The 26,827-nt window shown below is 38.8% G+C and overlaps 1 protein-coding gene and 1 long non-coding RNA gene across 12 annotated transcripts in view; both read left to right on the forward strand.

Moving 5' to 3' along the window:
* LOC144294017 (uncharacterized) overlaps window positions 1–1,400 on the forward strand; it is a 157,574-nt gene extending 156,174 nt beyond the window's left edge. For all 3 annotated transcript variants that reach the window (XR_013361401.1, XR_013361402.1, XR_013361400.1), the window contains 2 exons: window positions 145–277; window positions 383–1,400. This is a non-coding gene — a long non-coding RNA (uncharacterized LOC144294017). The remainder of the gene's footprint in view (window positions 1–144; window positions 278–382) is intronic.
* The window catches only part of RBMS3 (RNA binding motif single stranded interacting protein 3), a 1,278,684-nt gene that overhangs the window by 158,284 nt on the left and 1,093,573 nt on the right, over window positions 1–26,827 (forward strand). The gene's annotated exons all lie outside the window — the stretch shown is intronic.

The following is a 26,827-nucleotide window of genomic DNA, read 5'->3' on the forward strand; positions in this document are numbered from 1 at the left end:
GTAGAGTATCCTTTCTGAGTTTTATTCTCTCTCATTCTCCCTTCACTCCTTTCCATGTGTCCGTGTTACTCTGTTGTGTCTCCTTCTCCTCAAAATTCATAGACCAGTGATGCAGGGGTATTTATTTTATGTTCTTGTCAACAGAGATATCATGGACTGAAAGGTGATGGGTACCCCAATGAGTTCACTACAAGATCTCAAAGATTCCAAGCCATTGGCTGCTCCAAAGCATAAAGCCATCCTTCTGGAGAGGCGGCAGGAAGGAAGCCTGGAGGAGGTGAGGAAACATCACTCTTCCCTCTGCCCTTGACTCCATCGGCCTTGAGCTGTCAGATGGTTGGGCCCAGGCCTGATGGGCTGTTTCCCGTGTGTCCTTCCACAGGCTCCGCTGTTGGCCAGAGGAAGACCACCTTCTCAGGTGTCTGGGGGAACCGCTGAAGGACAGTGAGGGAGATGTCGCTGGTCCCCAGGACAGAAACACAGCAGCTGGAACCAAGAAGCACTCAGAGTGGGACTCGAGCCCAGCACCCCTTCAGACTGAAGCTCTCTGAGATACATGTGCTTCCTGATTGGACTGTTTTTGCTTTTCCATCACCTGCATAACACAGTTCTGGATACTTTGGAATGGTTGGCTTTCTTTCCTTTTTTATCCTTCCCCCACCTCTACCCCCACCCCTGTCTTGTCTTTTTCTTCTCTTGGCCCTGAGAACTGTAAGAAAAGAATTGCTTTGGAAAGTATAATTCTGTTGCTGAAATTTGCCTTGTTTATGAACAAATTCTTTCCCTGAGGATTTTCTGAATTGCAATCCCAGGTTACTTGGTAAATGGGGCTGCATGATTTGATTTGTGTAGTACTGATCCTTAGATTAAAAATACATTTTCTTTCTTTCTTTTTTCCCCCCAAGTTTTGGATCCAGGTAATGGCCCGAGTCACATTTGCTTAGCTACTGAAGCGATCTCAATGTGGTATCGCTTGGAGTTGAAACATAATCAAACATACATTATACCTGGGGCTCTTGCATGCTATTTGATATATATGTTACACTACAAAGAAACACAAACCTTGTAGGTTGAAATTTAATTCCTGTCTGATCCTATAGTTAGAATGGTGAGAAATCACAAAATATCAAAAGTGGCTTCAAATACCCTGAATGTAAGCTAACCAACAATAAATGGACAGTTTGGAAATGCCATTTTCCAAGGCAAAGCAGGAATTGGAGATCAACTGACCTCGTCAACAGGGTTGCTTAGGTCTGTCTGTGGATCTGCTCAATTTGGAGGAATCCAAGAACAAGGTCTCCTTCTGTGTTTGGGTTGACGGAAATTGTGGCGTCTCTGACTTAATGCTCTGTAACTGTGCCTGCCTTGCAATAAAACACCTTTGGTTGACTCAGCAACAAGGTCTCTGTCAATTTCTTGCAACACTGTGTCCTCAGTGCTTTGTAAGAAAGTCCAGGGTAGACCTTTGAGTGGGTTGACCTGTCAGAGATCGAGCCGGACGCAGTGTTACTGCTCTTTCAGTAGTGTCTCCAGAGCCATCTGTTGTCTCCATGTGGGGTCTGTGTGTGTGTGGTCAACTTCCCTTCTTCATATTCTGGTCAACTCTAGACCTCTCTAGTCATGGCACAGCCTAGTTAGGCCAGTGTGCTGCCATCTCATTCTGGAGCCCCCATTTATTTCTCTGAGGCTCCAGAACAAGCTGCACACTCTTAATACTTCAAATTACACACACACACACACACACACACACACACACACACTATGGGAATGATGATCTTTCCTGTAGTTATGGTTGTAAGCACCTATAAAAGGACATCATATGGTTGACACCTTACATGTTGTAAACATACTGGGATATGGCAGGACTCAGTAAATGGCGATTATTTTATTTGTTAGAGAATTGAAAGAACACTGTAAGTCCTTACGGTTGACCATATAGTTGACTGAGAACACTGAGTAGCCTTTGGGTCACATCTTGGGTCTCTTTGCTTAAAGTCATTTGAAAGAGAGGTGATAGAAGTCAAGAGAACAGAATCTGCTGCTTGCTACCTTGACCATGTAGTCAAGTACCTTGATTCCTCCCTCAGTGGAATACGGCAGGTGTTTTACATCCTTCACAGGGATGACACTCTGGCTTTTATGGAAAGTGAAATTTACCACACTCATAGATGTATAAGAGACCATCTTTCCTGCTTGTTTGCACCATGAAGCCCATTCATCCAAGGGCAGGTGAGTTTCTCTATATACTGACAGAGACGTCTCCTTCATTGTGGAGGAAAGAATTCGACTCGTCTCAGGTCTCATCAGACCGTGTCTGCCATGTCAGTAGAAAGCACTTTTGTAAAAGCCCCTACTGTCTCCAGTACCACACCTGAGATTTCCAGATGGCCAAAATGTGAAGCAAAGGCATGAGCTAAGATGATTAGGGTGGCAAAGAAGGTAGTTGTTCTCTGGTTGCCGTGGTATGTATTATAGTCCCACAGATATCCCTGGACTTCAAGCCATGCATAGTAGAAAGAACATTTTCTACTTTCTACCTTGAAGTCATTAAAACGATAATAATAACACAGAAGCAGGTCATAATTATTAAGTATTTATTTCCTGCTGGCCACTGGGCAAAGCACTTTGCAAGTAACTGCTCATTTAATCATCACAACAACCATATGAGGTAGGTCCTCTGAACTCCCATAACCTGGATGAGAAACTGAGGCATGAAATCACTATGTAAGTAGGTCAAGTTCCCCAGTTGGTCATAGCTGCAATGCCCCAGGTCTGCCTGATTGCAAAACTTTGGCACTTTACCACTTTGGTCAGCTGCTTCCTCATCTTGGTCCTGGTGTCTGTCTGCTTTTCTGGCTTCTTACTGTGAACCTTACCTTTGGAACCATATCATCCTTACTTGTAACTTAGGGCCATGAATTATCAACTTTCCTACCTGCGTCCCACAATTACTGTCTAAGGTCTTGGCAAATGTATGCCAACGGATTGCAAATCAATATGAAAAGTAAAAGTTCTTCTGGATGGGGTCCTGGTTCAGCCTATCTTATGCTGAATTCTACTTCTGTTTAGCTTTCAGAGGTTTCAGTGTATCTTATCCAGAAGAGATCCTAAGGGATACAAATGTTGAGTCCAAGAACTTTCTCAAGGGTAATTGAGAAGGCACCATGTACAGGCGAAATACTATTAGATTCTTGAACAAAACGATGCTGACTCTAAGCTTAGTTCCTAAGGCTGTGTCAAAGGGCATCATTTATGTCAGACAGAAACAACCTCTTCCCTGTTTGCTCCAGCAGCTCATTCAGAAGGTGGTATTAACTGTGCATCTGTTCAGAGGACAGAAAGTGGTGGTACTGTGTATCTTTTCAAAAGACCAGGGGAGCTTAAAGCATTTTGCACATTTGCAGGCAGGTTGTAGCAGATGCAGTTGGTACCTTGTCAGTGTTTCTGAGGGCTTTCTCTGGCTGTTAGGGCCTGTGTGATCTCAGGCCAGAGGTGCTGTGGTGTTCATTCTTCCTCCCACTGAGGCTAGCCCTCAGCCCCACTGAAAAGAGTTGGTATGTAAATGCCCCTCCTCACCCTTGGGTGGGCCAACTGAGGAATGGTCTGCTTGGGCTCTGAGCTCCCCAATGGGAGTCCAGCTGCCTGTGGTGGGAACTAATTTGTTAGCCCACTTTTGTTGTGCCGTTCCTTCCCATGTCATGCCGTCTCTTCTCAACCAGTGTTTCCTGGAATCACTTCCCCAATAATCAGTTACTCTGCTCATAAATTCCTGTTTTAGGGTCTGCTTCTGCCTGGGAGTCCAAGTGAATTCAAAATTCAGCTGCTGGTCAATTATAGATATAATGTCCCAGAGAAAATACAGCAGTATCATTCAAGACTAAACCTTTTCTCCCCTTGTCCTTCTACTGCTCCTCTGCTGTGTTAGGATATGGAAAGGAGACTTTATAAATCTGAGACCCACTTGCCAGAGAAGTTTCCTTCCTGTGAAATAGGTACCTCCCCAGGTTATGAAATCCTTTTCCTTTAAATGAAAGACTCAACTAACATATGAGACCAGGCAAAAGTCACCTGATGGCAAATGAAATTACAGTTCACTGGCTAGAACAAGTAATTAAATATAAAGGGGTAATGGGAAAAGGAGGGAGTCACAATCCCAGAGCCCCCCTTTCACCTCTCAAGGACTCCCATTTGCCTTTGAATCACTTCTGCTTCAATTAACATTGATTGAGCCTGCCTAAAGTGCCTGGCTCTTGTCAAATCCCATTACACGGGCTCCAAGACACTCTCTGTCCACAAGCCTTTGTTGTGCTGGGACATTTTTGTGGGAATATTGAATATTGTGTGGAGTAGCTAACGCATTGATCAAGACTGCTATACAAGAGGTTTGCTTTTTCTGGCATGGCAGTTGTGTAAACGGGATTTCATCCCTGCCATTATCATTATCAACTTGAGCCAATTCTCTAAGTTCAAGTTACGATGCTCTAAAAAGCATGTCAGGCTGACCTACTGTAGCTTTTAAAGAGAAACATTGAAAATGTCAACCCTGTAAAGTAAGAGGTGTACCTGTATCTTTGTTAGAGGCTTCACACACCTACTTTATGTATTTTTGTTGTTGGAAGGAGGACACACGAAGAAACATGTTTCTTCTGTGGGTTCCCAGTGAAGATTATGATGTTTATCAGAGATGTAAATGGAACCATGGTATATATCAGAGTCTGTTTTATCTCTTGGCTTCTCAGTCTTTGCTAAGGTCTTGGAGGGTGGGGCTATATTTTATGCAAGATTAGAGCAAGAATCCTATTAAAAAATCAGAGAATAACATCGTTGCGAGAATAACCAAGGCTCTTTTATGTAGGGAAAACATTTTACTGCTATCGGTACCTTTTTAATACTCACATTTTAGATCTCATTAATTATTAAATTTTTCCTAAATATTCAAATGCTACTTTTGCCACAAATAAAGCATACTTTATGAATAATATCATCTTAAATAGGTAAAGCTGATTAGAAACGTAAGTAGACCAATTCTCCAAAATATTTCAATAAAACTTCTACCAGTTTCATTTAAAAGCGTCACAAACTTTTAAAAGCAGACAGCACACTTGTGCATGTGCACACATAAATAATCCCCATGGGATTTAACATGTATTATACCTCCACCTAAATGATTAAGAAGTGTTTATACTATAGATTTGATTTATGTCTTCATTATTTATAAATTTGTTTTATCCTTTCCCTGTTTTTCTGTGTGTTTATCAGTGTTTATATTTTCCTAGAATTATAGTAATCCCTGCCAGACTTAAAAAGAATGCAGTCTTAGACTAGCAGAGTTTCCAGATTCTAAGTTATCAACCACTTGACTTTTGGTTGGCATATGGGATCCTAGTGGATCTCTTCAAAGTTGATTCTACCCTGGGCTGATGTTTTCTGGACTGGGTTTTTTTTTTTTTTTTTTTTTTTCCCTTAAAGTCAAGGTTTAGTTACTATGTCGAGTCCTTGTAAGCCCTTGTAATGGCAATATGGGCCACCATCTGAGACCTTCCATGTTCATCAAATCTTAGTCCCAGACAGTGAGCCTTTACTTCATCATGCTTGGTTTCTCAGTATTTCAATAACAAAATATCCAGCAGCTTATTCATCTAGGGGGTGAGAGGAGGGGGTCTGGACAGCTGATCACTGCCTCACAACTGACTGTTACATATAGGCTTCAAAGGAGTGTAGCCTTCTCTGGTCAACCAAGAAAAATCTCTAACTTTTCTTGAGTTTTTTGACTTAAAATTCACTGTAGCTGTTCTCTTTTATTTAATGAGAAAAATATATATAAAATTAACAGAACATCTGTATATGTCACATCTTTAACCTACTTATTAGAATTTTTTTTTAAATATGCCCTTTTTGGTTTTAGTGACCTTTTTGTATACCCTATGCTTTTCATTTTTGAGTACTGTTATGGATTCAAGCCTCTTCATAGATACGAGTTATTCCAAAGAACTATAATTATTGTTGGAATGTGGAAACCCCCTTAAATAGTCTCCCTTGTCTTTGCCGCATTGCTCTTGAGACATTTTTGAAAGTCTCTTGCTTAAAGGCAACAAAATGTTCCTTACCTGTATTGATTTTTCTCTTCCATTAGCTAAGATTTTAGTCCTTGAGAAGCTCTGAGTCTTATTAGTAGAGCACTAGGATTGCATATCAGTGTTATCCCCATGAATGTGATAATAGACAAAATAACCTAATTTGGCCACTGTAATGGAAGTGCTGGAAAAATAAGTATTTAAGATTATAAGTTTTCATTATTTTTTTCCTAATATAAATGCTATTATTACTAATTCTAAATTTTTATCTAATAACTAATTTTTATACTTTCTTTACTATGCTTTTTTGGATTATCCACTTGAACTTGTAGTCACATGCCTTTCTCATTGATTAGCCTTATATATTTAATTAGTCACCATTTTGTAGTTCTTTTATTGGCAAACATAAGACAGGATCCAAGTGAGGTAGGTGTAGGATATAGTTGAAAAGTCAACTTTCTCATCTGCAAAAGGAATGCTCTGATGAGGTTTAGGATTGAGATTTCATCCTGTAGGCAATGGGATGCTACTTAGAATTTTTATCACTGATGTAAGGCAGTGATTCTCAAAGTAGAATCACCTAGGAGCAGGTATTAAAACACAGGTTACTGAGCCCCACTCTCAAGTTTCTTATCATGAGGTCTGAGGTGGGACTGGAAAATCTGCGTGTCTCACGAGTTACAGGTGGGGCTAATGATGATGGGTGTGAGACCACAGTCTGAGGACCACTTTTCTAACTAAGGAACATAAATTAAGGTTGTTGACTAGGTGGAGAGAGCCTTTGCAGCTTGAACTTTGAGGATATGAATCAAGGTGTAGATTAAGGAAAAGTAGTAAGTAAACAATTTCTAGAATGATAAATCTTTGGGTTATAAAAATAGGAATTATCATTGTGAATCTTGCATACTCAAGCAGGTCTGCCTTTTACTCCTTGGTTCCATTTTCTTTGGACAATTCTGACTGCTTATCAGCTATAGATCTCATATCTACCAGCACAGAGAGGTATAAAAACATCAATTAAAAAATCAACAGAATTCCATAATTCATGTAGGAGATTAACCATAAATTACAATAATGAAATTTCTTATAAAAATTATTTGGTGGGGAAAGAATTCACATGAAGGGATTTTGTATCTATATACCTAGATTGTAAATCTTGATTTTATTTTGAGGTTGAAGTATAGACCTTATCTCCCTTTACCTGACATCTGTTATAGCAGGAAGTCTATCTTCCTAAGTGTTTAAGCAAGTGCCAGGTATGCTGTCATTTCAAGATGAATAGTAAACAGCCATAATAAATGGATGTTGTGGGTGACATTAATAAGACATTTGCAATCCTGCAGGAAGAATCATGCTGGAAGATAAATAGATGCATTTATTTATACTATTGTTAGGAACTTGAACTTCTGACACACAGAGCAGGTGTTCAGTCTATTTTGGAACTCCTGACAAAACTCCTTTGTTTTCTTGTGCCTCTGTCTGCCCCCAAAATGTAGATGTTCTTCAAAGTTTTGCCTTCTCTCTTTGTTCCTTGACCTCTATATTTTTCTATCCGTGAACTCCTCCACACATTTTAAATTATTATCTCCAGAGGGGATGATTTCACAGTCCCACCTACCCACCTCCCTACCCCCAACCCCCCCCCCCCCCAGGAAAAAAGGAAATCGAGTCTTCATTTCCAACCAACTGTAGGACATCTTTATCTGGATGCCTAACAACTCAAACTTGACTGTACCAGGACTCAGAACTTCCTCTTCCCAACCCATCTTATTCTTGTTTTCTCCTTGAATATAAACCACATTATTTCCTTCACTAAAACCTCCCTCTTTATCATACAGACATCCATAATATTTAGCCTCCAGTATGTCTCCCTGGCGTTAGTATCTTTTTTCCAGCTTCTGACAAAACTGTATCTTAGGTACCCAGTGCTGCCATTCAAATGATTGTTAAACTCTTTTAACTAGTGTTCTCATTTTCAGTCTCTCTCCACTGCAATCTGTCTTAAATATCATTGCAACACAAAATTTCCCCTGAATCGCGTCACTGATCATGGAATGTCCTGATCTAGAATCTTTCATGATTCCCAGTAGGTAATGAGGTATGTTTAAACTCTTAATGCTGGCATTCTGTATTTTTCAACACACACCCCTAACTTTCTCATTTTCCTCTCTTACTATTTACTTATGAACCCTCTCTCAATTGCTGTAATATCAATCTTTAAACATACCCTTAAATTTAATCCCTTGTGTCATTTCTCTTTCTTCATATTTTCTTCTTTCTTTACTTGTTGAAATCCAATACTCTTTTAAAAGATGCATAAGAAGGGCAGCCCTGGTGGTGCAGTGGTTTAGCGCCGCCTGCAGCCCGGGGCGTGATCTGGAGACCCTGGATCGAGTCCCACGTGGGGCTTTCTGCATGGAGCCTGCTTCTCCCTCTGCCTGTGTCTCTGCCTCTCTCTCTCTCTCTGCATCTCTATGAATAAATAAATAAAATCTTAAAAAAAAAAACTTTAAAAAAATTAAAAAATAAAAGATGCCTAAGAAATGCTACTTTCCTGGGACACCTGGGTGGCTCAGTGGTTGAGTGCCTGCCTTCAGCCCAGGGCATGATCCTGGAGTCCTGGGATCGAGTCCCACATCGGGCTCCCTACATGGAGCCTGCTTCTCTCACTGCCTATGTTTCTCTGCTTCTCTCTCTCTCTCTCTCTCTGTCCCTCATGAATAAACAAATAAAATCTTTAAAAAAAATTCCACTTTCCTATATAGTGTTGCTTGATCCACGCCAACCAATATTTTTCTACATTTTAAGTCCTGCATTACTCAATGGCACTTTCACCTATAACTTATGCTTATACCTGGTAGTTGTCATGATGTAGAACATATTACTTGTTGGATCTTGAACTCTCATGTCCTGCTGGATACCTATATGAGAAATATTGAGGTGGATATTCCTGGCAAATTCATGCTTTTGAGAGCCTTTTCTTTCTGCACTGTTGCCGGCATTGGGGGCCATGGTAGGGTTGGGCTTTCATAGAACTTCTATTCTAGAAGAGAAATACAAGAAATAAACTAATATAGATTGTTATTTGTACTGATATAAGAAAACAAAGTGATGTTGAAGAGAGTTGTGGATGTGAAATGTATGCATTTAGGGAGGGTTTCTCTGAGTGGATGACATTTAATCTGAGACCAGAAGAATAAGACAAAAAAATAAATAAATAAATAAAACAAAACAAAGCCCAGCTAGGCAGAAGGACTGAGGGAAAATATTCTAAACTGAAGAACAGCATGCAAAGGGCCATAAAGCAGGAATGAGCTTGATATATTTAAGAAAGAGAAGAAAGACCAGCTGGATAGAGGATAGTCATTAATATAAGTTGTATGAAATGAGATTGAAATAGAAAGTGGGAATTAATCACTTGGGCCTTGTAGACTATGGGGTGGAATTTGGATTTTATTCTGAGCATAATATGGGAAAACATTGAAGGAATTTAAAGCAGGATAATGCTCTGTGGGAATGGAGTTACAGTGGCACAAAAGAAAACAAAAGCAGACTGTCCATCATCCTAACCTGTAAACTCTTAACATGCTATTACTTGTAAACTCTAGGTTGGGCAAGCTGGCTGGCCTGTAGTTGGATCTCAAAAATTTCTGTTGTTTTGGGATCAAAAGCAAGTCAAGTTACCACTTTGGCCTCCTTCCCCATCAGTCACAACCTTACCTTAGCCCTTGTTATCTCTGCATCCTCTGGCAAGAAAAGGCAAGCAAGAGTAAACTCAAAGATAAATATCTAAAGATGCTGAGGGACTATCTTACTGTACCCATGACATGGATAAACTTTCGGAAAAGGGAAATTCTAAAAAAGTCTGGACATTCAGTCTAGGATACATAGATCCTGTAGTCTTAGAATTTTTGTTTATTATCCTGTAACATCTATGATTACAACAAAACTCCATGCTCTATCCACAAGGTCAAATAGTGATCTTGGCCTGTGTCCTATGTCAGCATCCTTTCTTAGGAATGGCCAAAAGGGGTTCTTGAGCTCTTCATAAAGGCATTTCAATTTTTTAATTTTAATTTTTAGGAATGGCCTGTATGTAATAGGTAGAAACTATATAATTGCTAAGCTAAGCAAATATTTTGTAAGCCACTGTCTTTAATCAGAGACCGAGAGGAAGTCACTCCAGAGGGGATTTTTTGTTTGTTTTTACTATTAGTAGAATTTTTTTTTCTATTGATTTTTGCTGAGCCCAACACCGTCTACACTTTTTTTTTTTTTTTTTTTTTTTTTCTGGAGGGACTAATTTTGTTGTATAACTCACTGGAGTAATCTCTTTTCAAAATTTTGAAGGATATAAACAATATATCTCTGACATTTTTAGAAATGACTTCTTCGTTCCTTTTGAACTTATTTCATGTCTCATGACTACTGGATTGTTCTAAGTAATCAGATAAAATTATTTGTTTGTTGATGAGAAAAAATAATTTATCATCCTTCCCAGATTAAAAATAAAAGTTGTTTTAGCCATCATGACCTTAAAATAAGAAATAATGAATCATAGTATTATCTGACATAATATGTTTATGTTGCTTCAACCATATTCTAATTCCTGTGCTAGAATCTGAGATGACTGAAGAATAATTTATGACTTTAAAAAATCACAGTCTAAACTCCAGTAAAATCTCAGGGAAGAATTATCATCTAATGCTTAAATTCCCTCCGTGGAACCTGGCTCAGTCCGTTGAGCATCCAACTCTTGGTTTCAGCTCAGGTCATGAAATGATCTCAGGGTCATGAGATGAAGTCCTGGGTTGGGCTCCCTACTCAGTGGGGAGTTTGTGGGGAGTCTATTTGAGATTCTTTCTCTCGCTATCTCTGCCCCTCCCCTTGCTCACACGCACACACACGCACGCACACACACACACACTCTCTCTCTCTTTCTCTCAAATAAATAAATCTTAAATAAAATTCCCTCTGTGGAATCTTTTGCTGCCAAATGGTGATCCAGCTTCCCTTGGAATTCCTCAGTGTTGGTAAACTTGTTGTCATCCATGGCAATCAGTGCCATTTCTGGGGAGTTCATCCTTATTATCAGGTTAAAATCTGTATCTCTGTGACTTTACTCATAGATCCTAGTTCTAACACAGGAAATTCAAAATAAGATGCTTACAGAGGCTTAGCAGATAGCACTTATGAGCTAGGTAATCTAGATGTAAAAACTTAAGTTCAGATATTGTAATAAATGACATCTGATATGTGGTCACATTGTAGTAAACACGACAGGGAATGATAGGGACTGTTTAAACTGAAAAACATAACTTTTCAGCTCTCATATATTGTTTCTTTAGAGAAATGTGAGCCAGATATTCTCAATTTTTCAAGTAAATCAGAATATGAACTTTTTATGGGGCATCTCCTGACTTTTAAATTTGCAACCAATTCAAAATGTTTAAAAAATTCTGTGGTAAACCACTGAAAGCCAAACCACACATCTACAGCTAGGTTTGACCTATGGGTCATTAATTTTCAACTTTTGTTCTAAACCCCATAGCTACAAGGAAGGAATGTGAATTCTCTCTCACGGGATATCCTATCGGGCATTTGAAGACAACAGTCACCATCATTCATCACGATAGTCTTTTTCCATGATTTCTTCCTCCAGCCAAACTCACAAGATATTCTTGATCTAATCCACAAACAAATACTATTACATGATTGTGATTAAGTAACATCCATATGAGAACTTTGAAAACAAAAACTCAAAAGTGATTCTTGGAAAATCTTTGCCAAACTGTGTTTCTTACGTATATAACAAGTTATTCTTCCAAAAGACTCCCAGAGCACCCATTTAAATTCAAGTCTTATCGAAAGGTGGAAATTTTAGGTCGATAGGGAGAATATTTGGGGAGAGTTTTCCTTAAATCACCCACCAATTCTATTTAGGTATGACTTTAATAATTTGAGTATCTGCTTTTTATTTTAGATATCAGTGCATGTTTATTCCTGTCCTAATTATTCTCCACTTGCCTTGACACCTAGATCCACTCTCTGCACATAGGTTCCCTGACCTATATGAAAGGGTGAATACTCTGGACCACAACACTCAGGGTCCCTTGCTAAATGGCTTCCACTAGGGTTTGACCAATGGGAGGCACCAGAGAGATATCAAAAAAATGGGCAGGCTATTTCTTCCATGTCCCTTCCTTCCTTTGAAGTCCCATCTTGATAGTGGTTGTGTCTCTGATCTCAGCCTCTACCAGAGAGCCCATCTGTCATGACTACAGCTTTCATGAAACTTCTGTCATGCTTATTTTCTTTTCTTGTTTCTTTGGCTCTAGCCAGAGATAATGGCTTCCTAATGTTGTTAATGTCCAGATGCCTGAACATTCCTTGTTCCTTTCTTACCCTTGCTCACAAGTACCTCTGTCTCTTGATTTGAAACATTTGGGCCAGTTGTGTTATTCTGCCCCTGATAGATACATTCTCCTTCCCTTTCTCTTTAGCTCTTATAATGCCATGCCTTTATGTCTGTATGAATCATAATAACTCACCTCTGAAGAAAGGTGTTTAAATATGTTAGGAGTATTCATATATATATTTCACTGTCTTGCTTTCATGGTCTTGCTGTCAGGATCTTCTTGGGTAAGTGACTCTCCACAGAGTCATGTTTTAAATGACTAAGGAGCACCCATTGATCACAGAGTACAAGAATAGTTTAATGAGCACATAGGGTTAGCCTGCATCTATAGCATGCTCAGGTGTAGCCTCTCAATATCCAGAAGCCATAGCTCAGCCTCCTGGGATGTATCAGAAGCTTTATTTTCACCCCCAGGATAGGTCTAGAGTAAGTCTTGCTTTTCTGACCAAGTGTTTGACAAGCTGCCCACCAAACCCATCTTTTATTATAATTTCTCCACTTTGGGTCTGCTCCTGTCTATTCTCAGTTCATACCTGGAGACCTTCTCTAAATCATGCAGACTTCATAGGATCATAGCCCTGCCACCAGCTCAAATATTTAGGGCTGCATGGATTCTGGATTCAGGCCTTTTAGGGACTAGAATTTGGTCTTCTGGCCACATACTGTCTTAGTACTCTTGGCTCAGGTCATACCTAATTTCTTCTTTTTTCTCTTTTCTCTATGCCCTTCAGTTAAGGTCCACCAATGGCTTGGAGAAGAATCTCAACTAGTTATGGCAGTGTAATATAACAGGTCACCTGCTGTAAACAAAAATTTTTATGAGTATTAAATGTCAGGGACCAGTACACATAGCACTACAGTCAATCCTGCATCTGTAAAATCCACTAACAAGTAATTAGGGAAAGATGAGTAGAGGTTTTATGTTGAAAAATTCAGAACAACCGTTAGTAAAATCTAGTTTTAGAACAATATAGGTTTTAAAATCTGCACTAATAATTTTAATAAGGTCTTATCTTTAAAACACTTCCAAAGTACTAATTCTCCCAGCATGCTTCTGAAGTATGCATCATTACCAAAGGTGTGTGCCAGACTGGGTTATTTTTAAAACAAATTAGTATAATGAATAAGCATTCTGTTTTTACCTTAATATTTAAATTGGAATTTGGGGGTATCATTTGAAACTACAGAATCAAGGCAATTAAAGTTTTATTCATTGGGTTAAGATAGAATAGGTTATATGTAGACACTTTATAACACTGCAGTCAATGACCATTAAAAAAAAGTATGTTCCTACAGAGTAACCCTGCAGAGCCAGGATTCTCACCAGTGCAAATTTTGTTTCCAATGGAATACTGGTAATGTCTGGAGGGATTTTTGGTTGTCACAGTGGGGAAAAGAGGAGATAGTATGCTACTGGTATTTGGTAGAAACTAGGGATGCTTCTAAATATCCTACATGCACAAGATAGCGCCCCAGAGCAAAGAATGATCAAGTCTAAAATGTCAATAATGCCAAGGTTGGAGTTTATTCCTATTTAAATATTTGGTAGAATTATTTTATTTATTTTATTCTTTTTTTTTTTTTTATGATAGTCACAGAGAGAGAGAGAGAGGCAGAGACATAGGCAGAGGGAGAAGCAGGCTCCATGCACCGGGAGCCCGATGTGGGATTCGATCCCGGGTCTCCAGGATCGCGCCCTGGGCCAAAGGCAGGCGCCAAACCGCTGCGCCACCCAGGGATCCCTATTTTATTCTTTAATGATTTTATTTCCTTATTAGAGAGTATGTGCACATGTGCACATGCATGAGCAGGGAAAGGGTAGACAGAGAGGGAGAAGGTGACTCTCTACTGAGCAGGAAAACTGATGTGGGACTAGATCCTAGGACCTCAGGATCATGATCTGTGAGCCGAAGGCGTATACTGAACAGACTCAGCCACCCAGCCATCCCAAAAGATTTTAATTTTTTTAAAGTAACCTCTTCCCCCAACATAGGGCTGCCCCAATCAGAACCCTGAGATCAAGAGTTGCATGCTTCACCGACTGAGCCAGCCAAGCACCCCAAATGTTTTGTAGAATTCTTAAGTGAAACCCTCTGGCCCTGGAGATTTTTTTATTTAGAAGCTTTTGAGTTCTAAATTAAAATTCTTTGATGATTTAAACCTATTTAGATTGTCTTTTTAATATTGGTTGGATTTTTGGAGTTTGTGGTATTTGAGCAATTCATTTTTTTCTAATTGCTAAATCTAGGAGTATAAAGTTGTTTATAACATTCCCTTTTTATCTTATTGATGACTGCAGGATCTGTAGGTACCTTTCTTACTTCATCCTTTTTTTTAAGTTTTTATTTAAACTCTAGTTAGTTAATATAAAGTGTAATATTATTTTCAGGTGTAGGATATAGTGATTCAACACTTTCATACAATATCTGGTACTGATCACAGCAAGTACACTCTAATTTAATTCCCATCACCTATTTAACCCATTCCCCCACGCCCTCCCCTCAGGTAACCCTCAGTTCTCTATAGTTAAAAGCCTAATTCATTCTTGAATTTGGTGATCCTTTGCCTTCTCTCTCTCTTTTTAAAAAATTTTGTTAGTCCTAGTGAAGGTTTATTAGTTTTATTAGTTTTTTCTGAAGAATCAGCCTTTTGATTCATTGATTTTCTTTGTTTTTGTTTTCAATTTTATTGATTTCTTTTTTTTTTAATTTTTTTTTATTTATTTATGATAGTCACAGAGAGAGAGAGAGAGAGAGAGAGAGAGGCAGAGACTCAGGCAGAGGGAGAAGCAGGCTCCATGCACCGGGAGCCCGATGTGGGACTCGATCCCGGATCTCCAGGATCGCGCCCTGGGCCAAAGGCAGGCGCCAAACCGCTGCGCCACCCAGGGATCCCAATTTTATTGATTTCTGATCTTACTTTCATAATTTCTTTATCTCTTCTTGCTGTGGACCTGTTTTCTATTTATTTTTAAAAAATTTTTTGAGGTAGGAACTTAGATGATTAAATAAACTTTTCTTTATTTCTAACGTAAGCAGTTAGTGCTATGAAAGTCCCTCCCTGTATGGTCTTACTTATGCCCCCATAAGATATATTGTGTTTTGTTTTTATTTAGTTTTATGTATTTTTGTAATTTTCTGAGACTTTCTCTTTGATCTATGGGTTATGTAGAAGTATGTTTATTTGTCATGGTTTTAGAAATTTTCCTAATGGCTTTCGATTATTGATTGGTAGTTTGAGTACATTATGATCAGAGAATATACTATACATAATTTCAGTTCTTTTAAATCTCTGGAGGTTGTATACGGATGAGATGGTGTTAACAGTTTGTATGTTATACTTCAGTTTTGCCCGTGCTTGGGCATGGCTGCTGTAATATTAACAATAGCAGAAGGCTGTCCATGGATTGTAATTAGGGATTTTGATGTCATAAACATCCTTTTGAACAGAGGGATGCCCTTTAGGCACCACATGTGATGCTACAAATGTTAAACATATATTATAATGCATCAGATATAAAGTATATATATTTTCAGGGTCATGGTATGTATCAATTCCATTAAGGTTAATAAATGTCAGATAGATCAGTTGAGCATGTGGTAAGTGGATAAAGATGAGGCCTGTATCAGTTAGATATTGCTGCATAATAAGCCACTCTGAAATTTAGAGGCTTAAAGCAATAATTATATATCATGTGTACAAGTCTTTGGTTCAGCTGCTTTCTGGTCTCAGCTAAACTAAGTCATGTGCCTGGATATGTTTTATGTTAAGTTGGTGGCTGTACTGATACTGGCTGGGGTCTTTAACATATCTGAGATGTTGGTTGGCCATTGGCTGGTCATTGAAATTGTCCTTAAATAGGGCAATATGGATTTCTTCCATGTGATCTCTCCCCTTCCAGCGAGCTAACCCACTATTGTTAAGTGGCAGTGCTGGGGCTTCTGAAGTGGAGTGTGCAAATATGCAAAGGGCCTTGAGGCTTACAACTGACCCAGTGTCTCTCCTGCCATATTCTACTGGGCGGAGCAAATAATACAGCCGGTCCACATTAAAGGAGTAAGGAAACAGACCCCTCCTCTTGATGGGAGGAGCTGCCAAGACACACTGCAATGGGAGAGGCGACAACATGGCCATCATTTGGGCATTAATGCAGTCAGTCTTCCACTAGGCCCTTTGCAGTCACTCTTGACCAGATTCCTAAGTCTAGAATATTTGGAAGTAATTTGGTTTTCACTTAGCCTTCTTTGAAAAGCTTTCTGCTACTTGAAATCATAATGAACTTTCTAAGGTCTTGCTCTATGTCTTAAGTAAATTGGGTACCATTTTCCTTACTGCAGGTAATTTTTTGTCATCATATCTTAATAGGAATAAGACTACAAAACAAGGAGGTAGAGAGGGAGAGAAAGAGGTACAGAGAGGGAAGAGGGAAGGAAGAAAGAAGGGAGAAAGAGAGCAAGGGAACAGGTTTGTATATAAAATCCAGACTTCATGTGGATTTCCAAGGCACTCAGAACAATTGTTTTTTTTAGGCAGAAGAGACCCCACTTATTATTTCAAAATCATCCTGTCAGATGTAGTGGTTCTGTTGGAAGGCATTAAAATTATTATTCAGCATTGCTAGAATTCTTTGTTTGCAACATTTTTTATGATTTCCTTTATTTTTATTTTTCTATGGGTAGTTTGGCATTTTTACTCCTGTTTTATAGAATAGTGGTGGTTTACCTCTTCCTACTATCATCTCTTCAATACTATGATAGAGTGACAATAGCTTTTGAGAGTTCATGATATAAAGAATTCTTGTGGGCTTTTCACTTGGTCTCCCCAAAAGAGAAGGTTCTGGAGATTCCAGAATGTCCTTTGGAATCCCCATTTCAATATTTGGTTACTGTGATAAGTAAGTCTTTCTTTATTTGCAACCCTAATTCCTGCCATTTCTTCTTGATCAGTCTAATCAGGGTATGTGATATGTCAGCATCCTCCTAAGACTACCAGTAACAAAATAGATGTTGTTAAAGGGATCTCATTGGAGAAGGGAAAATTTTTCTAAAGTTGTTGGAAATTCCTAGTGATAGTTCCTTAATGCAAAATCAATCTGAGAGGCAGAGCAAAACAGTATATATATGCCAGATGAATCAGGCTGAAAAACTAGTGTTCATCCATGTAGTTATACGATCAATCACCCACCTTCCAGGTGCCATGTACTGTTCTAGTCCTTGAGGTGATAAATAGGACACATTCCCTGGCCTCAGAGCTCCCATTCAAGTCCAGGGAAAACAGACTTGTAAATAGATAAATTACTATATTCTGTCACAGGTAAACAGGTGATTACTATACATTCTGTCATACATGCTTTTTTTTAACTAAACATTCTGAGGACAGAGGTTTCTAGATATCCTGACCTATTCATATTTGCTATCTGCTGTAGTTAGATGTCTTGGGTCTTCCTTGCATGGAGCTATTGTCTGCCCTTTAAGCCAAAAATTATCCAACGTATTCTAATTCCTCTAGTTTAGGACTTCATACTAGATTTTGTGAGTTTTTGCCACAGTAAAGCAAGAAACTATTCACACTATTTAAAAAAAATTCACATTCTATTTTAGGAGCAATAGGAGAGCATATTTTTGAAGAATGACCTGTCGAAAGTTTGAGGATTCATAAATCAGGTTTCCACAGATAAAAGAAACAGACAACTTGGTAATAACTTGGATCAATCAGGCAGTTGGGAGGGGGGAAGGGGGGGTGTTCTGCTTTATTTGGATAATTGAGACTGGAGTAAAATGTCAGATGAAGAGGTTTGAATAGATGACTCAGCTCTCCTGTGAAGTTTTTGTGATAGGCTTCATGACCACAGAAAGCCTGCCATCAAGAAGAAACATGAAAGAGTAAAATGAATATATGAGCAGAGTTTAGGTGACATCATTAATCAAATTCCTTAACTATGCCTAAGAAATCTCTGCACATAAAAGTGTCCCAAGAATATAGAGAAGAGATGATCTCAGACCTTTATCAAGTAAGGATACTTGGTATTAGCATCTTTATCAAACAAAAGGAAAATTTGTATTTTTGGATGAATTCAGGTAGGAAGAAGGATCTGCTCAAAGACAGATTTTCCATCACTTAGAGCATTACACTTTCAATGCATGTTTTATGAAAATGTGTTCACTGATCATCTTGTCTCCATAATTGTAAGGAAGATTCTTAGAAACTGGGACTAAAGTTTGCATTAATGGAGACACCTATTTGGGTAAGTCTCAGACCCTATTCCATGTACAGCAAAGAGGCATAGGGTATACATAAAAAGCAGTAGCTGGGATTTACATGTTTGTAATTATGAGTTAGATTACTTATGATCTTGGATATTCTTATACTCCTGAGGCAATGAGGGGCTCAAATTTGTTGTCCTATTCTAGGGAGATGGGTCTGATTTCTCAGTGCATTAGTCAGGATAGGCTGGCTTATGTCACTATAATGACATCTTTAATCTGAAGAGTTTAGCACAAAGCATTCTTTCTTTCCAGTCCTCTAAAGATAGTTAACATGCAAAAATAAAATTTAGCAGAACTGCAAAAAAGATGTTTTTGTTCTAGCTTCCATTTTGGCAGTCTCAGCACTGGATATAGGAAGGTGCTTTTGGTTTCCCTCCAAATAGAAGGCACATTCTTTTGGCAAGATTTTCCATTCTCGTATTTTAGCTGAATGAGGCTAAGAAATAGAAAACTGTTTCATTTATTGCATTTAATGATAATTAAAGAGGATCTTGCAGCTTTTCTTGAAAAAAGCTAAAAATAAAATTGAGAGATAGAAATTCACACAAGCAAAGCATGTTACTATAGAAAAACGACTTGCTTCAAGTAGTACTCGTCAGCTCAGAAATTGCCAAATGTGATTCTTTTTCCCATCACTTAGTAATATTTAGAAATTTGAATATTTTAGCTATTTTGCAGTGACTAATTTGGCCTGGTGCAGTTGACATAAACCACACAGTTACCTTGATTTACATTAATTGAAAAACTGAAATTTGTTTTTATATCAAAATGAAGATCTCATTTTCTACTCTTAAAATCTTTGTGAACTCTGTTGCAATGAGATGGAATTAATGCATGGTTTCACCACCTCAGCACTATTATCATTTTGGGCAATGTAATTTTTTGTTTTTGTGGGATGGCTGTTTTGTTGTTGTGGGATGGCATTGCAGAATGTTTAACAGCAACCTAGACTTTATTCACTAGGTGCCAGTAACATCCCTTCTCCAGCCCAGTTTTGACAACCTAAAATGTCTCCAGGTTTTGCCACATTTTCCTTAGATATCTGTCCCTGCTCTTTCCCAGAGAACCAAGAGCATGTGTCCAACTGAGTTGAAGATAGCCAATATTTATCCAATTGAATTTGTATTTTTTGTGGGATTCTCACTGATAGAGGACAATTAGAATTTTTACTTATAAACACGATAACAGGAGAGTTCCTTTTGAAATACACCCAATTTCTCAATCCTGTGTAGAAATTGTTTGCAGAGAACGTCATAGAGAAAGGACCTGAGAAGTCATCTATTTTAAAACCCTTTTGACAAATAAGGAAACTGAGGTTCAGAGAGGTGACTTGCTCAGGGTAGAGGCAGCCCATTGACACTTGCCATGCAAGATAAGTAGCTCTGTCTTTCTAATGCTCTCTGAAAGAATGACTTGACCTAATGATTTTCTCTACCATGCAATTATATGCTATATAGTTTCTACAGAAACAAGGCCACAGTGCTTTGGAATAGTTTGACACCACTCTTAAAGAGGCTTAGGAAGAGAAGAAATAAGGGAAACCAAAGGGGTTTTCATCAAAGGTCTCTTATTGCAGCCACTTTATCTGGATCCAAGAACTGTGGTCACACAGCGCTGCAGCTCCTCCCTACTGGGGATTTGAATTCATTTGCCCCATGCAGGTTTTCTAAGGAAGCAGGGATGCGGTGTGAATTATTAATGCTACTTTTTAGAAAGTGTTTAGCAGACACTATATTATTATGCATTTGCTGTGCACTTTTAATGCTGTGAGCTGGAGTATTGTAATGTTCACCTGAGAAAAAGTGGAGCCCAAGACCCAACAGGAAGCCAGAAAGATGACCCTTCAGGAGAAATAGAGCTAACATCTTAGAGATAAATATATGTTTGGTGCATTCGCATTAAGGATAATAACAGAGAATCATAGAATTAAGAAATGGAAGGGATGCTTGATAGCATTTGGATCAGGAAGGGCAAATATGTAGCATTCAGATACCACTTCCCATTTTCATGCCTTGACAGACATTATTAACCAATCATGACACCCTTGATGGACACAGGCTCATTATCCTTCTCAAGACAGCACTCCAGGAAGTCACTACCAATTGATTGGTGTTGACAAGTAAACTGTGATTTAAAGGGCATTTTTTACCTTAGACATAAGCCTTCTGGGCATCATTTTTTTTAAAGGTGATTACCCCAAATCATGCAACTAGTCATTTAAAGTATTAGGAACCAAAGTATGAATTTTTTTTTTTTTTAAGTCTCTTGCTGTTCCCCACCGCCTTTCTACCAGGGTGGGAGGTTATGCTGAAAATTCTTCCAGAAAAAGACTTATCTGGGAGAACAAACGTGTGTCAAGTACCAGTCAGGGCAACAACCTGGTGAATGGGTAGTGATAGATCAGACCAGCCATGTGGGTACCAGAGGATGGGGAAGGGCCATGTCCTACAGAACTTGGTGGTCCAGGGTGATTGCAGCCACCGTGTTTGGCAGACATTGCTAGTGAGGTGATAACGTTTCCAAATCTATGGACTGCCCTGGGAGTCAGAAATACAGGGTGGTTTATGGAAGAATACTGCAACCTCCTCTCTTGATCAATACAGTTCTTTCTTTGAAAGGGACAGAGACGTGCATAGGTTCCATGTCTAATACAGAAGGGAGGATTGAGCGGATATCCAGAGGAAGACAAATAACCAGGACTCGGAAAGAAGCAGCATAGAATCCTGGTTCTCTGGCAATGCTAAGGGCTCTGTCAGGAGCCTTTTGGGGTCTTTCCTCTCATGCCATAAAGTTCCTCCAGGGTAGACGCCCTTTGCTTGGTTGCTGTTGTCTGTTCTGCCATCAACTGCTCATTATTTCTCTGTTCAGAAGAACATTTCTTTGCCCCATTGCTTTCACTTCTAGTTTCTGTTCCTTTGTAAGACTAGTTTGCCATAATCTCTCATAGCTTGTACTCATTAATCCTCTCTCCATGTTTCCTTTCATCTTCCTCTTCCACTAACTACCTCATGCTCTCAGAATTTGCTGGTTCAAATTTTGAAGAAAGGGAATTTGATTGGCCAACTAACCTATAATTAGAGGTTCTCAAAGTAAGGCCCCCAGACCCCAGCATGAGCATCATCTGGGAACTCATTAGCAATGCAAATTCTCAGTCCCTACCCCAGACTCACTGGATCAAGAACTCTGGGGTGGGACCCAACAGTCTGTTTTTAACAAGCTTCCAGGTGATTCTAATGTACATTTAACTTTCAGAACCATAGTGTAACCACTGGTTTATGGATTGGCTACTATTCTGGTCAGATCCTGAGCTCTGGTTTAGTGAGAAAAAAATATAAGAGAATGGCAGAATATAAAACATGGTTGTACAGGGTTGTCCCTTGGTGACTCTAGATGGAGCAAGTGCAAAGACTGACATTTCTGGTGTATCTTCTGTCTAATACAATGCAGAATTTGGAAGCAAAATTCTGTGTCTTAAATTTATCTCTGCGATTTGGATGTTTTCTGAGCACGGTCAAGCCACTTTTCTCTTGTAGTCTTCCTTTGTTCATAGGTAAAAATGAGCAATATTCACACTTGGGAATCTGTAAGAATCAAATTATGATGATAGCCTAATATATAAATATACCTTACAGTTTACAGCACATTTACTCATATGTTCCTCAATTGGTCCCTTGGGTAAATGTATGCAGAAGTACTTGTAAACTGCCGTGTGCTATAAAATTGTAGCTCATGTAGTTACTATGTTTCCCAGGAAAGCTTAAGGAGAAGAGATGTTTCCTGTGGTCCAGAAGGCCTATACATGCAGTGACTATGAGCTTGTATATGAGTCTTGTACGGCAGGATTAGATCTTGTAAAGGAAACACCCCCTAAGCTCTTGTTTCTAATGCTTGATTATGTAGGACTGACTCATGGCAGTATATACTCCCCTGTTCTTTGAATTTACTTAGAACCAGTCTCTTCTTTGATGAAAAGTACATTAACCACATGCATTTTTCAGAGAACATCATAGACCTGGAAGTCATAACTTTGAGAACTTACCAGAATTTTATTTTTAGTATGATTCTTATTTATCTATTTCTATAGTATGATTTTTAATCTCCATAAATGAGTATCTTTATACTCTGGGTTCTCATGGTATCTGTAAACTATTTCTCATAGGTCAGTAGTTCTGAAAGTGTAATCTTTAGACTGGCAGCATCAGCATCTTGGAACTGGTTAGAAACACAAATTCTTGGGACCCACTCTAGATCTACCAAGTTAAACATTCTGAGCATGAGTCTCAGAAATGTGTATTTTAATAACCCTCCAGGTGATCCTGACAATGCTAACATTAAGAATTACTGTCTTGAGTTTTTTCTGAGGGGGGTGGGGCAGTTCTGCCTTCATTCCTTCCATTATCTTTTAGTGCCTTGCACATACAAAATGCTCAATAACCTCTGGCATATTCATGCAGTGGTGGAGTAAGATGTAAGGAATGCCAAATTGGGGGCCACCAGCCCTCAATCAAAGTCTTGGATTTGTTGCTGAACAGTTAACACAAGAATTAGTGACCATGGACAGTCTGACATCAATGTGTCAAAGTTAGGGTTAAGATTCTGACTTCCAGTGATGCTTCTTGTTTTAGAAATTCCTGGTTAGTGAATGAAAAGTCACCCCTCCAATCCACTTGAGCTCTGAGACCCAATCATTTATCTTCTCTCAATCTCTTGAACCTGTGTCCCATTATGAACAAATAACCCCTATATTTTCACACTTGGCACCGAGTGATCTTGCCACACTTTGGTGTCTCTGTGGTACCCTGGTTTTGCAGAGGACTACTTGCCACCTTCAGCATTCTTCTGTAGGAGCAGCTCCATCCTTCCTGCCTCCTCACTGTCACCTTCGAAACTTTCCACACTTACAAAAACATTAAAAACTTTTTCAAAACTCAGCCTATCCTACCCACAGCCATTCTCTCTTCCACTCAAAGTCCTCTGCTAAGCATTTCCCTGATGTTGGCATTGGTCACGGTCTACTGCCTCCCCTCACATGGGGACATTTCCTAGGAGCTCTTGGGGCCCTGCTCCTTTTCCTATGTGTTTTTCTATTTTGTGTGTATCAAACCTAGCACAGTCTTGATCATAGACAAAGTACTTGGTAATTTCTTGATGGATGATTTTGAAGGAAAACACATCATAAAGATAATTTAAGGTCACATGAGAAGAGTTAAAACGTTCTCAAACATGTTGGTGGTACAATCTAAATTCTCAAGCAATGCTCTGGCCGATTGATTTGGGGCTGCTGAGTGAGGGTAGGTCTTTTTCAATCCTGAGGATGCTTTCTGACGGTCACATATTTACCTGTCTCGCTCCTTTCAGAGGAATTTTCCAGATAGATTCTGAAATATAATTATTTTAATGTAAAACTCAGATATGAACATCATTTAAAAAGTTCAAAAGTATAAGATGTCCCGTATAATTGGAATGTCTCCATAATTCCAATTATGATGTTGGCTATTGTTTTCAGATACTTACTGTTTATCCATTATTACAATCTACTATTTATAGAGTTTTTTTTTCTTTTTAATCAGTTTTTACTTTTTTACCAAATGTCCTTTGGCATTCAATGAGATGATTATGTAATTCCTCTTCCTTGGTCTAATAATGTATTTTGTTAATAGATTCTCTAATATTAGACCTCTATTACATCTCTGAGATAAATTCTAGTTGGTCATAAAGGATAAAAAATTTATTAAAGTATTGACTCCATTTTACTATAGTTTCTGCTCAGGGATTTGTATCTTAATTTTAAAGCGATTCCATTTTCAACTATAATCCCTCATAGAGAAACTTCTTTTCAACTTTTAAAATATTGTTTTGTTTTTAAATCCATGTTCATGATTTAAAAATGCAAACAGTACAGAAGGATATAAAATGAAAATTAAAACTTTTTCCATTTCAGATATGCCCTAAATTTACCTCTCACTGTGAAAACAACTCTTTCAATAATTTTTTCTAGAAGTTTTTATGCACACAAAAGTATATTAAACTCTGTGTGTAAATTCATTTAATATGAATTAGGTTTTTCACGTTATATAAGTTGGATGTTATTTATTAATGAATATATTTTGAAGATCTTCCTATATTGCCAAAAATAGACTAAGGGGTGCAAATATTTTATTATATGATGCAGCATTATTTACTAACTTAACCTCTTATGCACGATCATTTAGGTAATCCAGATTTTCAATATTACGAATAAAGCTGCAACACATATCTTTGTGCACACATCCCTGTATATCCCTATATCTTATAGGCAAAATTATTAAAATTGGAATCACTAATTCTTAGTGTTATGATGGATATCCCCAGGTTATTCTTCAAAGAATTGGCACCAGTTTTCACTTAGAAGTGATTTGTTCTTGGCATGGAGAGCAAGTCCATGGTTCACACTGCTGGGTAGTAGTCTTATTTAAGGCTGGGAAACCTCAAGTCCAGCCTCCACCAAGCTCCTGGCTGGCACGTGAAAGGAATGTCATTAAAATTGTTTTGGCTCCTTTCTCTGTAAGGTCTCTAGCCTTTCTTTTGGAGGCCTTAACGGAAAAAATTCGAGAGCCTTTATTTCTACTCGTAGCCTGGAAGAACTCTACCTCTGAGAAATTTGAATTTCAAAATTCTCTTCCTCAGCCTCCAACAAATCTGAAACTCTAATGTTTAGAAGGAAGAGCATTTCCGGAAAGCATTAAGGGAAGAACTGGTAGCACACATTCCCATTTGGTCCCCATGCAGTTGTGCTTTTAATAAACTCTAAGGACGTGCCCCCCAAGCTGCCCTCAATTGCTGCTGCCTCTTTTCTTGTTCCCCAGAGGACAGTGCCACCAGGCAGCCTTTACCCTGCTCCCTTCTGCCTGTTTTCCTTGTCTCTGTTAACAATTAGGATGTTCTCTTGTTTGTTGCCTGGCTATGCCCTCCCTGCTCTGTTGATATGCTTTGTGTCTCCTCTTTTATCCCAGGCCTTCCTCACTGCTTTCTTTTATGGGTGAGGCACAGCAGCCTTTCCCCTCCTGTTGGAATTCACCTAGGCCTGACTCTTCCATCTTAGCTATGAGAACAATGGCCAGGGCATTTCTTCAGTGAGTCAGGCTTCTCTCCATTTTTAACCTTAAACTTCTGACTTTTTCCATTTTAGTCCTGCTGTGCCTCATTTCAGCTCTTATATTTTCTTTGTGTCAGATTGGCCAGGTTTAGGGGGCTCCCCAAGATGCATATTGAAAAGCCCCAATAATTAATATCCATAGATACTGAGGTGAGAGAGGCAGCATTGGGCTCTGGCTCTTTCTCTCACTAGCTGCTCCTGTGACCTAACCCCAGGGCCCTGCAAGCCTCAATTTCCACACCACCACCATGGAAACAGTTTTAGCATATCTATGTTGGAGCCTCATTGGAAGCATTGCAGGGAAAAGTATATGGAAGGTGTTGAATGGTGCCTGGTACATAGTCAGAGCTCGAGAAGTTCTAATAAAGTCATCATTGCTGTTATTGTTACTTACAAATGGCTTTTTGTCATCCTTTTTGGAGCCTCACAAAATGCATGGGGATGAGAAAACTAGACCATGAGGGGTTAAATGACTGCCCACATCATTATATACCTTTCCCTTTTTAAGTATCAAATCTTTTAGCTCTTCTATCAACTTTATGGATTTTGGTGTCCAGATGAATAGTCACTGAAATGTGTGTGTGTGTGTGTGTGTGTAAATATATATATATTTGTGAATCCACATATTTTGTGATTCTCAGAACTCAAAATGACTCCTCAAAGGGGACTAAATCACCCTTAAAGTGCTATCTCATGCTGAGATTCCCAGAAAGTAATTATAAACTGCCCAGCTAAATAATATATGCATATTTGATGCAGAAATGCTCTTCCATTTCCTTCTACCTTCTCCTTATCATGAACTTATCATACTTCCAACTTTATCCAAATCACAAGTTACCATACATCCCATGGCTAGCATACCTGTACCTTCTCCAGTCAAACACTGATATTACCTCCATCACTGCCCTCACTGGTTTCTCCTTTGTGAATATTT

Source organism: Canis aureus, chromosome 22 (genome assembly GCF_053574225.1).
Source record: "Canis aureus isolate CA01 chromosome 22, VMU_Caureus_v.1.0, whole genome shotgun sequence".
NCBI classification, from domain to species: domain Eukaryota; kingdom Metazoa; phylum Chordata; class Mammalia; order Carnivora; family Canidae; genus Canis; species Canis aureus.